Genomic DNA, 14,679 nt, shown 5'->3' with positions numbered 1-14,679 from the left:
GTGTAGGTGTCATGGCTTCTTGCTTTACATGTGGGGACAGACCTTTATATTCTCAAGCGATTAGCGATTTTGAATATCCATATTTATACACTGTAAAGAGTTGGGTTGATTAGTGGTTTTGACAGTCTGGTCCCCTAACAAATTATTTGAGAGAGGTTACTTACAGCTGTGTTACTTGCAAAAATTACGTCATGTATGTGTGCGCATACACGTGTGTGTGTGTGTGTCTGCCAACTGCACGTTGAAATCACTTTCTTCCCGTACTAACCCCAGGGTTTGGAGGCATTTGTCACACTGTGCACGAGGCAGTATCTTAGACCCACAGGTTCTGCAAAAGCAAAGTATTTTCTAACAGTGGCAGTTAATTTTTGGAAGCGCAGAACCACGAGGAAGCAGCATTATTTGGCGGGTCCATAAGGTTTGGCAGGGATGAATGGTGGGATCAGCAGCCGGGGTCAGGAAGGCGCTGCCGGCCATGCGTATGGATGTGTTTGCATCCCGCCCCCCCTCCCTCGTCCCAGCCTCCCCCCGGCCCCATCTGTGCCCTGACTCAGAGCGTTTGAGTACAGAAATGGCTGTGGTTGTACCTGCTTGTGGGTGATGGGTTGTTTTTCCCCTCCGATCGCTGCAGGCACGGAAGAGAACAGCAGCTTATCAAGCGCTTCAATCTGGTTTGCCGAGTGTAACAGCTTATGAGAAAATGGCTGCCTTGTTTTCCAGAGCTGTCCCGGGGATGACCACGCAAGAGAAAATGAGGATCTGAGCATGAGAAATCTCTCAGCAGTTTCCCGGGCCATTTAGCATTTATAAATACACTGTGAAGGATCCTTTTTCTTTCCAGGTAGCTGCCTGGCTTGAGTCCTTGCAGATTTGCCGTTCCGCACTGTCATTCTTCTGGCTGGTCTGCTTCAAGGGTGGCTCCTTCTTAGAAGGGGTAGGAAGGAGCCACTCCAAACCCCCATCAGTGCTCCTTGGGAACCCTTCTGAGATAGGGGTGCGCGCCTATGTGTCTCTCCCTATATATGCGTATATACTCATATATATGTCTACAAGGTGAGATTTTAGGCTTGAAGTTTGTCTTCTAGGGTGCTGGTGCTGTAATCACTTACTTTTTAGCAATGATATTAATGAAGCGTTGTTTTCTAAAGTATTTAGTGTTTCTAAAAATTACTTTCTTCATTTTCTCACCTTTTGAGTGACATAGCATTGGATTATAAGCAGACATTATGTGGTGTGAAATAGAAATGCATATAACCGTTACACTGAAGTATCTCTAGGCCAAGAAGGTTTTAATATTAATGCAGAAATGATCTGCACAAAACAATAACCCACTGAATAACCCACTACAAAATTCTCTGCTGTTCAAGTGTGTTATCCCATTATTAAGTGGAATAATAAAGCCATTTTTAGCAAATTGTACTAGCTTTTTGCAGCAGTTTGTTTCCTTCCATTCTTCAAATGATCTCAATGCTTTAATGAATTAATTCTCTCAGTATCCTGTTGCAAAAGGCAGAAATTGTATAAGGAACTCTAAATTCTAGGAGAGCAAGAAAGTAACTTATTTGGAATATCACGGGAAGTCTTTTAAGAAGAGTCATTAGCTCCTTTGGCATTTGAACCTTTAATGTAAACGACTGCCTCATAAACTCTGGTAGATTTAGCTGTGGTGGTTTAAGATGTGACAGTTATCTGTTGTACTCAACTGCTGGGTTTAATCCTTCATTGACTGCTCAAGCAAATGAGAGCTAGCCTGTGAGCTCCTGTGGAAGCACAGTGGCCCTGGGCACATGTAACCCCTTCTGCCTGGTAGGTCGTGCAGGGGGGCTCTCTGGTCTGAAACCGCCAGAGCTCTTAACAGCCAAGTTCCTAATCATCCACATCTGTTTATAGTCATAAGGGAGAGGAAAAAAAAAAAAAAAAGAGTAGGAAAAAACCAAACTCAAACAAAAAACCCAAACAGAGCCAGGCACATTGCCTATAACTTCCCTACCAGCTTCCAAGCATGTTTAGAAAGTGTTGTTTTCAGGTAACTACTAGCAATATCAATATTGTGGCACTGATGTACATTGGTTTCTGAGGGCCCATTTCTTCACTCGAATAGGCTTTTTCTCTTCTTCCCTGTCATCTCTTTAACACAATAGTGCAATAAGCCTTTTCTGCAGGACTGGTGTTGCTTTTGAGCATACTCACAACCCGTGCAGTCCAAATCAGTTGAAGGCAAAAGGTAGTCTACTCCCTTCATTTTGTAATGAAGAGCTGTACAAAGAGAGATGTTTTGGCTCCCTTTTTCTCAGTTAAACATAGCACTGTGGAACACCTCCGATTCTGCAGATGCAATGGTGTACATCGGTTGGAAACACGAGGGTGCCCATGTAGCTGATTCCCTCTTCCAGAGGTTGGCTGTGCTGCTTCAGTGTCGCTGCAAGCCCAAGGAAGATGCTTCAGAGAGATCGCTGCAGCTGTACCAATATCAAACAGAAGACGTGTTCTTGTGAATCAAACCCTCAGTGTGTTTCCTTTGTATTTTCTAGGGCTGTCCAGATAACCTTTTTCTGTACTGGGGAGAAAAAAGGCTTTTTCAAGGAACTACGCATTCAAATAGTGTGTGTATCAAAGGAATAGGAGGGATACTATTTGTAGGAGGTATTAGTTTCCTTCACGTTTATTCTTCTGCCACTGTCATTTCTCTTTTAACGACTGGAGCAGAGGAGTCTGAAAATGGAGCTGGAAAGAAAACTGCAGCTTTTGTTGTGAGAAGCCCTTTGGAAAGAATACCTGTTTCATACTGCTGTGCCAGCATGGAAGCTGGCAGAGCTGCTCCTTCCCTCTGAGCAAGGCTCCACTGCAGTGCTTTTTGGAGCAGGCTTGTTACCCGACTGCCTGCTTTCATTATGTCCCTTGTTTTGGATGGGTCCCACAAGGTCTGTGACAACATGAATTTGGGCAGAGTGCAGTGGTCTGATCAGGTGACTCTAAGAGGTAACCACTTTAGAACAAAGGAGAACAAATTATTTCATTGAAAATGCTGAGCAATGTTTGTTTATTGGCTGTAACAGCACTGCACAGTGTGGAGTTTTGTACAGAAGCCCAAGTTAGAATGGTTAGCAAAACAGTGCAGCTTCTTTAGGGCAGTGCTTTACCTGGGCCAGTTATACTTTACTACAGGAAAAAATAAATAACGTGGAACGTAGCATGTCTTGCAGTACTCAAGCTACTATGAGTATCTCCTTCGCAGTGTGGCCTGGAGACATGTGCATTGTTTTGTTACACTTTTCATCTACCAGATTACATCCATTTTGTCTCTTTTTTCATCTGGATTTTTCTAGATTTTAATATCATCTTGCATATGAGACTCATGGTTAGGATTCCTAGGTGGCAGCTTAACACAGGTAACGATACATTATTACTGATCAAGGCTTCCTGTCTCCTGTTATATCTTGAAAACAGCTGTCTGGATTGGATGCTTCTGAGCGTCTTTATACTGATAATCACTGGCTTGTCATTCTGAAGAGAAGAATAAATAATTCAGGTGAGGCTAGGAATTTTTGTTTATCTTTTAGGAAAATGTTGCAACAAAGTGGTTTGAACATTAGCCCCATCTAATGCAATTCTAAATATTTTAAAATTAGAAAACTTACAAGGTAATGTTATTGATGTTCTGTCTTGCCAAGTAGATATTTCAATGGACTAATAATGTGGAGCTGCTTTGGAGGGATCTCTGGGGTTTTTGTTACACAATGTGAATGCTGGGCTGCCGATGTTAGGCCCTGAACCTGACCTACTGTAAAATGTTTACAATTTTGCATTCTCTGTGTTCTGAAAATGGAGCAGCTTTCACAGTCTTTTATTCTCGTATAACTTCTCCCTTTCCACACAATCAAACCCAGAAATCAGCTGCGTGCTTTGCTGGGCTGACATGCACGCTGCTTTATTTTTCAATTGCATTAGTAATAGGCTTTTCCCAGATTGTAATGGTGCTCCATTGACATAATGATGTTACTCCTTATTCACACCGAAAATCTAGTGAAGTCTCTATGGATTCCACGGTCTTTAGAGTGGGATTATGGACATGAATAAAATGATTCAGATTTAATAGCTTTAATTTCTCAGCACTTTATTCTAGGTTTTCTTGAAATAGAATATACATTTACAATACTACTTTAGGATGTACTGAGTCCCCTCTCCTGATATATACCCCCTCTGGATTCTGTGTTAGCTGGGCTTTGAAGTGATAGTATACTGTGCACATTCTGGCTTCCATGGGGAGGGGGGCAGGGAGGGAAGAAAAATAAAATTCTTTTCAGGACTTACAGTCTCTCTTGAAGAGTATAGTATTACTGTATCTTCAGCAATACTGAAAGCCAGAATGTCTTTGCATGCCCACCTGAATACAAAACAAATACATTTAAATTACAAGGATTTGTTGGAAAATGTGCTTGTGAGCACAACGCTGAAAACCCTCATAGGGAAGGAAATTTCACTGTTCTCTCTCCTGCATGTGGCACCACTTCTGGAGTGTTTAAATGAGGGAGTCTAAAGTGTATGTGGAGGACCAAAAGTCAGAAGGATGTTGACAGCTCCAATCCACAACAGAACTTGTCTTAAATAATATTCTTGCACAAATGGATTTTTCTCACTAACATTACCAAGTAAATTGCATAGCGATGCTCATGTGTGCACAGGGCTACGTGAGGCCTAAGCAGTCTGCAAATGGATTTTCTTTTATTATAAATAGCAGTTCTAGATTGAGAACCCCAGAGACAGAGCTTGCTTTCAAGTTTGAACTCTAATCTCTTTAAACTGATGGGAGAAAATCCCAACAAAATTATAAAGCACATGTGTGCTTTGGTTTGGTTTTTCTCTTTTTTGGTTATGGGATTTTCAGTTGCTCTTGGTTTTGCGTGCCTGTGTGTTGCGTTCTTCAATTTAGCTTTTGAGACTGACAGCACATCCCCAGCGTTGTGTTGCTGCCTTGTTTTGCAGTTCAGTTCACTGTCCCCTGAAAGTGTGGGTGCCCTTTCTGGCTTGGGGCTGCCCTTTCTGGCATTTCCTCTGCTGATGAGGAGCGGACAGAGAAAAGGGGAAAGGGCCCTCCCTCCTCAGGACCAGGAAGAATGCTGGCAGAAGTCCTATCTGCCAAACTGGGGGGGCTTCTGTCATTGTACCTAGAGTAATTTGGGAAGATGGTGGGTCCTTGATGGCAAAGAAATGCTGTCTACTTGTATGCATGGCATCTCCGCCAGGCCAGAAGAGACTTTCTAATGGAGACAAGTCCTCAGATCTGAAGGTCAGACCTACTTTAGAAGGTCTGGCCGCCATATTTCAGGCTAAAGTGGATATGTTGTTCCTCCTTGCCCTGTCCATTTTTCCAGTGAAGTACTGTCTCTTTCATCATTTGCTTTGGTGGGAGCTACTTTGCACTGCTCGTATCAGTCCAAGGCTAAAGGTTATTAACACCTTTTGGCCCCAGCAGCATATCCACATTAGCGTTGGGCTATTAGCAGCAGGTAGCTGAAGGCTTTTTGACTTCTATGGTTGTGGTTTCAGACAGGATTAGGCTTTATTATATTGTTTGTGTACAAGTACAAAATGTTTTATTTCAAAAGGTGGCATAAATGTACTCTAAGTAAAAAGAGGCTACTTTTATTGTAGTGTAGCTACTCAGGATACTTTATTGATGCATACACTTGGGAGAAGTTTTGTTTGTTTGTTGGTACTTCTGTTAGCCCTGAACCTATGAGGAAATAAAACTGAATTGTATTTTTTCTGGAGCATAGAATTTTAAGCTAAGGACGTTTGAGCAAGTTACTGTGGGCTAACAAGTTATTTCATGTTGAGGAAAGAATGCTAAGTTATTTTTCCACTACTTTTTATGTGCCATAAGCTTAGAATATCTGCATAGATACACCCCTCTATTCCTACAAGTAGTACATTAATAGGATGTCTACAGAACCTCAGTTACTAAGGCTTAAAATGCAGTTCTGTCTTGGGATCCAGTTTAGGGAGTCATACTGCAGTCAGTGATAATCACAGCTGTATCCATGCACAGAAGCTAAAGAATATACAATTTCCCAGTTGTGACAGAGAGCAGAATAAAATATTTTATCACGGATGTTCTGAGGAAGGGTATCTACCTGACTCTCTGATAGAGTCAGCAGTTTAAAAGTTGTTTTTATCAGTAAATTGGACAAATTTGATCTGGAAGTAGCAGAACACAAAAAGCGTGAAGCACAATAATGTTGTCGCTAGAATCAGTTTTTGCATTAAGATTCACAGACCTGGATTTGGACCTCAAATTCACCAGTGAAAATCTGGAATAGTTTAATCTGTAATTCACTTGATTCTCTCCAGACATACTTTGCTGGAACTGAGTGCAGCCTCAGCCAACCCACTCCAGGCTAAATTGTTCACCTGTTTATTCACCTATGCGTGCGTTCATCTACTCACCCACTGACACAATTTCCTATAAAGCCAAAAGACAGGGGCACTTTTTGTAAAACCGTGGAAATCTTGAAATTCATAACTTCTGACAGCCATGACAAATAAGCAGTCATATCCATTACTAGCCCCCAGAGTTATCTAGTGTCCTTTCTTTGCATAATTTCTTATAGTAATTTTTTTAAATCAATCTTCTTTTCACTTATTATTTATTATTCATATCATTAATAAGAGTTCACTACTTGGCTTTTATTTTCATTGGTGTCTTGGATATTTTAAGACAGTAACTGTGCTTGGTTTGTTTCCTTGCTGTAGATGTTTGTGTGCTTTTTTTCACTATGTGTTTTCCAGTTTTATCATCTGGAAATATTATTAAAGATATTATATACCTTTTCTTCATCCAAAGACATGGTGCATCTGTTGACCTTCAGGGCATATTGCCGGGGCCATCTGGTTTTCAAGGAAAGTGGGGGTCGGCGAGGAATGGGGAAGGATTTAAGGCAGAAGGAGATATTAGGTTACTTATTTATTATTTGATTAAGGTTTTGTTTTGTCGAGGGAGAAGACTGATTGGTACTTTTCTTACAGTGTTTGACTTTTTGTAGTCTTTGTTTTTTCTTGGATTTGTTTGGGTTTTTTGCTGTTGTTGTTTTGAAGTGGTGCTGTGCTGGGGAAGCTCTGTGGTGTGCATGTGCTTGTGTGTATCAAAATAAACGAAACAATGTGGCCCCAGACTGCTGTGAAGTCTTGACCAGTGCTGCTCTTGTAGTCCATTAGTACCAGGATTAAATGACATTGTTTCAGTTGCTGTTCCTAGACTGTGTTCATCAGTTGGAGGAAATGCTAGCGGCCAGTGAGGAATTAGCAGAAGGTACCATCCCCATTTGAACCTGGGAAAGTTCATATCTAGAACAAGTTTGTGTTCTGGAAAAACACTTTCCCCTCACTTTTTCAGAAAGAACCTGATAGTCTTTTTTTAGAGAATTCTTTGCACATGTATAGGAGATACCATGCCATTTCTGCTCTTATCTTTCCAGAATAAAGGAATCTGACATACGTGTGCGGGTCTCACTGGGGGCTGGAGGCAGAGCAGGAAAAAAAAGAATGTCTTCAGCTGTTGGTGTTCCCCGTTTCCAATACAGCCACAGCGATTGCTGTTCAGTGGTTTTGATCCATAGTTTAACATTAAAACCTTGACTTTCTTTTACTTTTCTCTAATGCCATTAAGAAACCATTGGTTGGCCATATAGGGTATAAACTGTTACTTTTTCTTTTGTTTTGTCAATGTATGTCATATATCATATCATTAAATACACTGCAGTGCGTAAAAAGCTTCGGTTTTCACATGCTAAAGGCTGTTACAATTGAGTTAACTAGTCTTATACATGAACTGAAAATATGATGCAGTTTTTTAGAAGGAGAAAAAAAATTCTAAGTAAATTTACAGGATAAAGTATTTGTTTCAACTGCAAACAAGAAATGGCTTGGTTGTAAGAGAAAAGTTTAAACTCACATGTTAGAAATAATGTTCACTAATTTAACAAAGAGATAATTTAAATTAAAGCAGAACTTCCTACATCTAATTATTGTACCTTCATAAGTTCTGAGTGATCTGTTTAAAACCCAGAACAACCATCTCTGGAGAAGGAGGTGTGTGTGTGTGTATGGGGGTAATTGTAGGGAAAGTTCTCATCCCAGTGCTTCTCCTCGTTGTGTAATCTCCCATAACTGACCCCCTGTAAAACAAAATTTCTCCCCAGTCCAATAGCTCCTGCCCGCATGCACTCTGATAACCTGTAGCAAACCAATTGTCTGGGTTGGGTTACAATTATAAGAATATGATAATCTCGTCGTATGCTCCTGTATTTAATGATGTCCACAACACTTATTAAATACTCAATATACTGTCAATCATCTCAAAGGATTTATTTCTCCATCTTGGCCACTGTATTTTAGGAGGGCATAAGCCAGTTGAGTTATACACGTTCCTCACAAATAAGTCAGTATGTATGGAGAGGAAAGAGTAGAGGAACAATGCACCTTTGTAATGCTTAATCAGTTCTGCCTGAATTTGAAGAAGTACACAAATAGGGGGTGGAAAAAAATCCTAACTTCTGTGAGGAAAGAGAAAACGAAGTAACCACACTAGGAAAGTTTGCTTAATCAATTGTGATTTCTTGGGATAGTTCATCTTTATTTTGTTTTATCAGTCTGATGCAGCATTCCAGTCTTGCTCCTATGCCTTTTCTCCAGTTTCTTTTAGATAAGCTGTAAATTTGAGAGTGAGGCAAAAGAGTTTTTAGAAGCGTGACGCATATGTTAAAAGCCTGCTTTGATGTTTTCCTTGTAACCTAATAAAAGCATTGCAGCGGTTTACCTAAGTAAAACTCTCTGGCTGTGACCCATCTCACTTTTTTTATTTTTCTTTTTTGGAGGAGGGATTAACTAATCTTGGTTTTGTTAGCTATTGTGGAACAGCAGAGAATAAAAAGTTAGCAGGCTATTGTCTTTGCCTTGGGATTTCCGATGTCCGTGATCAAAAGCCTTTCTCACAAAGCCACACATGGGTTCGCAGAAATTCCACTCTTGTAGCTGCCTGAGTTAGAAAGCTTTCAAGACTGTGTAGCATTTCTTAGGAAAACATGTTAAAACATAAAACATCTGTCAGAAGAGCTCTTTGCTTGGAAAGCTTCTTGAAGCACACCTTGGAATTTCCTTCCTTGGTGATAGTGGGTTTGTGTGGTAAACATAAAATAACCAGGAGTGGTGTCACCTGGTTCAGCATCTAAGGGGGATGTGGAGGTGTTTGCGAGGCCGGGCTTTCAAAGGGTTTCATCGTGCCATAAAACATCCTCTTAAATACACTCTGATATGATTACAGTTTTTACTTTTTTTAACAACATATAGTAAAATCAGACACAATAAGAACATGAGCAAGCGAGGAATCGTGTTGTGTTCAGGAGAGTATACAGTACAAAAAGTTTAACACTTAAAATTTTATTTTACAAAACTGAAAGCCCATACTCTAGATTAATTTGTTTGGCTCTTATTCTGTGGATCAGATCCTCACATTCTTTGTATTTTAATGTGCTGAGTTCCTGTGTACTGCTTTTTTATTCATGCAGAAATGCTTATGGAATTGTAAATTAAATTATTTTCTGGCTCAGACATCAACTAGATCATTAACTGAATTCCAAGTGTAGAGCCAAAACTTATCCTGGCTGCTTCTGTAATGTTAATGGAATTACAACAGGTGTGGTGGCAAAATTTTTTTATGTGGAAAATCTTGATTATTTTGGTTAGCCATAACAGAGAAAATCTGTTTGACTTTCAAGTCCAGAATGAATTTGCAGGATGTGAATATGGAATAACACTGGTAGGCTGAACAGATTTAGTGACAAGTCACTGGAGTCCCTTAACTGTAGCCGCTCTTCCCATTCATTTTTGAAGGTGTATCTGAAGGAATAAAATGGCTTAAAATTCTGTTTGAATTTAATAAATTATTTTTCTCTCATTAGAATAGCATGTTTTGGTTTTCTTACCAAAGCAACGTTTTTTCGTAGAAAATGTTCATCTTTTCTAAAGTTCTGAAGAAGAATATGAAGAACCTTAGTGAAGTAGGTTGATGGGTGTTTATAGGAGATGTTTTCCTAATAGAAGAGGCAGCATGAAAAGCATCTTGAAGATTACTGTTTGAAAATATAGTAGTAGACAAGGGCACTAACGTGCAAATAAGATAAAGGAGGTTAGAGAAGGACTATGAAGGGCCTTAAAAATGAAAAATGAAATGCTTACATTTGAGGTGACAGTGAGATTTAGTGGTAAATTACTTAGAAATGTCGTGCATAAACTTTGTGATTAATGAGATTTGTGTTCAGGTGTTACACATACACTGGAACAGGTTGCCCAGAGAAGTTTTGAATGCTCCGTCACTGGAAGTGTTCAGGGTCAGATTGGACGGGGCTCGGGACTTTGAGCAACCTGATCTAGTGAAAGATGTCTCTCCCCATGGCAGTGGTGTGGGAGTAGATGATCTTTAAAGGTCGCTTCCAACACAAACCCTTCTATGATTCTATAGAGAAACAAAGTTCCTTACATAAATTTGGAGGTGTTTCCAGATGGAGGTCTGGAATAATGTATAGGTTAAAGATAATGTTATCAAGGGTTACAAGCCTGTGTAACAAAACAAGGTGACTGTGATGTTGACAGTACTTAACAAAAGTAGTAGGGTAGCAAGAAGGGCTGCAGAGCAAGGGGAGAAAGAGGATTGAGTGTTCAAAATCATTTTGGAGTTGACAGCCAAAAGTCCTGATCACATCAGAAATGGATGAGGATTCTTATCTTTAGTGGAGAAGAGGCAAGTCTGGAGCATAGAGTATCTATTCATAAGCGATAATTACAGTCTTTTTTGAATGAGATTCCCTTGTGAGTGGAGAATAAGGGAGTCAAGGACAGAGCTCTGCGGAATCCCCAAATGAAGTATAAAATACAATTAACTGTGAATAGGAACATTTAAAACACAGAGTAACTCCATATACTTTAAGAAGAAATTTAAGAAATGAGCAATTTCTTTTTCAATTGAAGTCGTGGTTATATGCAACATTCATGTTTCAGTCAATGTTTTGGTTTTGGTTTTTTTTACAGTAGGATCAAATTTCAAAAGCAGAAAAAACAGTATAGTAGAGTACTGGAGGAAATGCTAGAAGTTGGAGGAAAAACGTGCCATCTTCTGATAGACATTTTACATCTGCAGTTTATGTTGATTGCAAAGGAAAAAACTGTCATTTTACCATTTATCAAGTGAAATGACACACTGAATTGAATTATATCACCATTAAACAGGAAGGAATACTGAGCAAACCAGTACATTTACATGAGAATTTCCATTAAACCCTATAGATAGTAACAATGAGTAAAATAAATTGTATAAACAAGGAAGCAGATTCATTTGGATCTTCAAGGCAATGCTGCCTACCTCTTTTTGTTTGAAAAAAAAAAAAAATATACACACACATACATGAGAAAGAAAAGTAGAAGACTATTTGTAGTCTCTTAGCTGTATCCCTGTTACTCTATTAACATAGGGTCTTTCAGGTGGGATCATCTCACCTAAATTCTTGGGTTACACAGCCATCAGGCAACAGAGGTGTCTACCTCAGAGCCATCCCTGACCCAGGCCAGGGTGCTCCTAGCACAAGGCCTCTCTCCTTCTGGGGCATAGTCTCACCCATCAGGTGTATCACACTCCAGAAGTGTCTGTCTCACGACTTTGAGAAGAGCCTCGCTCAGACACATGTCTCTATTGTACCTGTCAAAAAGACATCAACCCAGCTATTAGCTTCTGCTACATTTCACTGACCTAAATGATTGACTCCTTATTGTTCCTTAAATACTTAGTTTAAAATATAGCTCAGCTTACATTCATTTTATATGTATTTTTAATCAGCTATGCCTTCTGGCCAAGGTTTTTATTTGTCATAATTGATATCTGATGTTACGATCTTTCTGAAATTAAAGTAACCTGCTATAAGGTACTTGCTAAGAGAAGAAAACTAAGGTAAGTTTTAAGGCAGAGAGAAGACACTGAAGTAAGAACATGGGTTCACTGGCAAAGAAATCCCAAAGCAAACAATACTGGAAGGGTATTGAGTGAGGTCAGTATAGTCGTGGGAGGAGCTGAGTCGCTCTAGGCATGTTTATAGCTAATTTTTGAAATACTACAAGTGTAGCTCACATTATAAATAACCATATGTTCATTAAATAACTGAAGAAGGAAAATCTGGGAAAAGTTTGTCCAGACATTTATAACTTTTTTAAAGGGCAGTTGATTTTTTCCATATGATTTTCAGACTAAGAAACTATTTTCATCTCTTGAGACTGCTCATTGTTGTTGAGAGCTGCAATAAAAGAAAAGCGCAAAGTTACCATCCAACCTTAAATGCAAAACATGAAAACATTTGGGATTTAAACTGACCGTTGGTTGCTTGATATAGTTTTTTCTGTATAGCAGAGGTCTATAGTAAAGCTTCACTGAAAACCTAATTTAGCTTTTTTCCCAAAGTCCAAAGTGGTGGTTGAATGCCTGAACAGAGAGAAAAGAATATGCGTTCTGCCTGCCAAACTGAAGAGGAGTTGTTCAATACATATTATGCAATTCATCCTCATCATAAAGAATGTACTGGTTTTGTATTTCAAATTTCATATTCAACTGTAATACAGATGTATACAAAAAAGGATAAGGTTTATATGAGGAGTATACAATGAAAGCGAATTCATAAAGTAAGAGCAAGAGTAGTTCACAGTGGAAAAAACTGTAATAGATACAGATTACTCTGCAGACACTATTGTAAATGTCAAGTAGAGTTTGACAGCTGGTAGGTTGGAGACATAATTAAAAAAATTCCATACATGTGCAGACTGCCTTTTAGTGTGAAGAACTGGCACACAGTGAAATAAGAAGGTGAGTGGCATATGGCGGATTAAGGCAGATGAGTTCTAGTGGAAACTGGTGGCAAACAAATAGGCCTTCGAGACAAAGGCAACTATAGTGGTAGCACTGGTGGTGTGTATTTGTTGATTCATGGCATAGCAATGTACGCTAATTAAAGAAAGGTTTGTCTCATGCAGTTTCCTATCCCAGCCAGATCCTCTGTAATACAGAAAAGAGGAAGATATCAGAAGAAAACTGTCTGGAGGAGGGACGAAGATGCCCATTTGACAGACTGGTCTGTGTGGCAGTCAGTTTCAATGGAAGGGAGAAATAAGGTCTTTGTACACTGAGCTAAATTGTTAGACATTATAGTCAGTTGGGCTAAATAAAGGCATTTAGGGGAGACCTAATTGTAAGCAAGAATTAGTATTGCTGTGAAACATAGTTTTTTAAAAGTACTTTGCATTTAGACATCTCCTGAAGTATTAATAGAAAATCAAGTTTTGAAGGTGGAATACTTGTGCTCTTTAAATATTATTTCTGTATGTATTTATTTTTGGCTTCAGTTTAGATTACAAATACAATGATACTTGGCTTTGACCCTACCAAAGGAGAGATTAGTTTGGTAATGTAAACTATCTTGGGAACTGAGCTGTGCATTGATTTCTGTACCTTTGTCTTTAGTCTTTTGCTTGGATTTCTCTGGATGCTTTCATTATAGTTGTACCTACCACTTCCATTTTGTAAGACATCCTTTTTAATCAACATTCTGCAAGTCTAGCAGTATTGCCTGACACTGCATCCATTCCAGACAATTGCTGCATCATGAGGAGATTCTGCTGAATCACAAGCTGATAGGAATCTCTTAAAAACAAAATATTTGGATTTTTACTAGAAGTGGAACGGATTTTCATTGCAATTTAATATGAAATGCAAAATCATGACCTATAAGTCCTACGCAAAATTGGGACTTCATTAATCTAATGAAAATAATATTCAGACAATATTTGCTGCTGGAGTTTTAGAGAAAGTCATCAACTCAACTGTGAGAAGACCCTAACTAGGCACCTGGACTTGGAGAAGGTAGTAAACCCACAATTGGCAACTGTAGGCTTTCCAGCAGCTGAAGGACTTCTCTTCATTTCTGCTTATCAATTTAGTGATTAGCTTGAAGATGAGAAACTGCTTGGGAGATTACTAGGCAGGAAAGCCCCTACTTTCTCCCAATTAGTAATTTCATTAGAAAACCAAGAAAGAGAGGCTGAGATCTATTGGTTTTAAAATCTTGGAGGACACAGAGACCAGAAATATTCCGTTAATTTTGCTAGTTATGGGTAATTCCTCTTGTGTATATTGCATTGTTTCAAAATGCACATTTTATATAAACTTTTATTAACCGGTAAAACATTATTTCAAAAGATCTTATTGTCTTTAAAAGATGGATTTATTTGGTTTTACATGTTAATTGAAGTTTATTTTCCATTTAAAAAAAATTAATGACCCTGTATAAAAGAAGGTGTCATTCATTACTTTCTGGTGAAATGGTGTGTAAAAATAGTAAATGTGGGTTAGCACAAATTATTCTATAGGTACGTATGTAACACAGCTTCATGGTAAACAAGTTGCAGTTATCGAGTTGTTGTAAAGATTGTATTTCATTACATATTAATCAGTGTGTACTAAGCAATTCTGAAAAAAATAACTAAAATGTCAGTGTTGTAAATGGTTGTGCAGCACCAGGATCTTTTTGGCCAAGGTCCACCAAACATGTAGGGTGTTGGCTGAAGTGAAGTGGGTGAGCTCTGGAAGGG

The 14,679-nt window shown here is 39.0% G+C and overlaps 1 protein-coding gene across 1 annotated transcript in view; it reads left to right on the top strand.

Annotated features, from left to right (window-relative positions):
* The window catches only part of TBL1X (transducin beta like 1 X-linked), a 209,944-nt gene that overhangs the window by 80,680 nt on the left and 114,585 nt on the right, over positions 1-14,679 (top strand). The window lies entirely within an intron of this gene.

Source organism: Vanellus vanellus, assembly GCF_965231255.1.
Source record: "Vanellus vanellus genome assembly, chromosome: 1".
In the NCBI taxonomy this organism is placed as follows: Eukaryota; Metazoa; Chordata; class Aves; order Charadriiformes; family Charadriidae; genus Vanellus; species Vanellus vanellus.
Note: the sequence above shows the minus strand (reverse complement) of the source record. Positions and strands in the feature narration are given on the sequence as shown.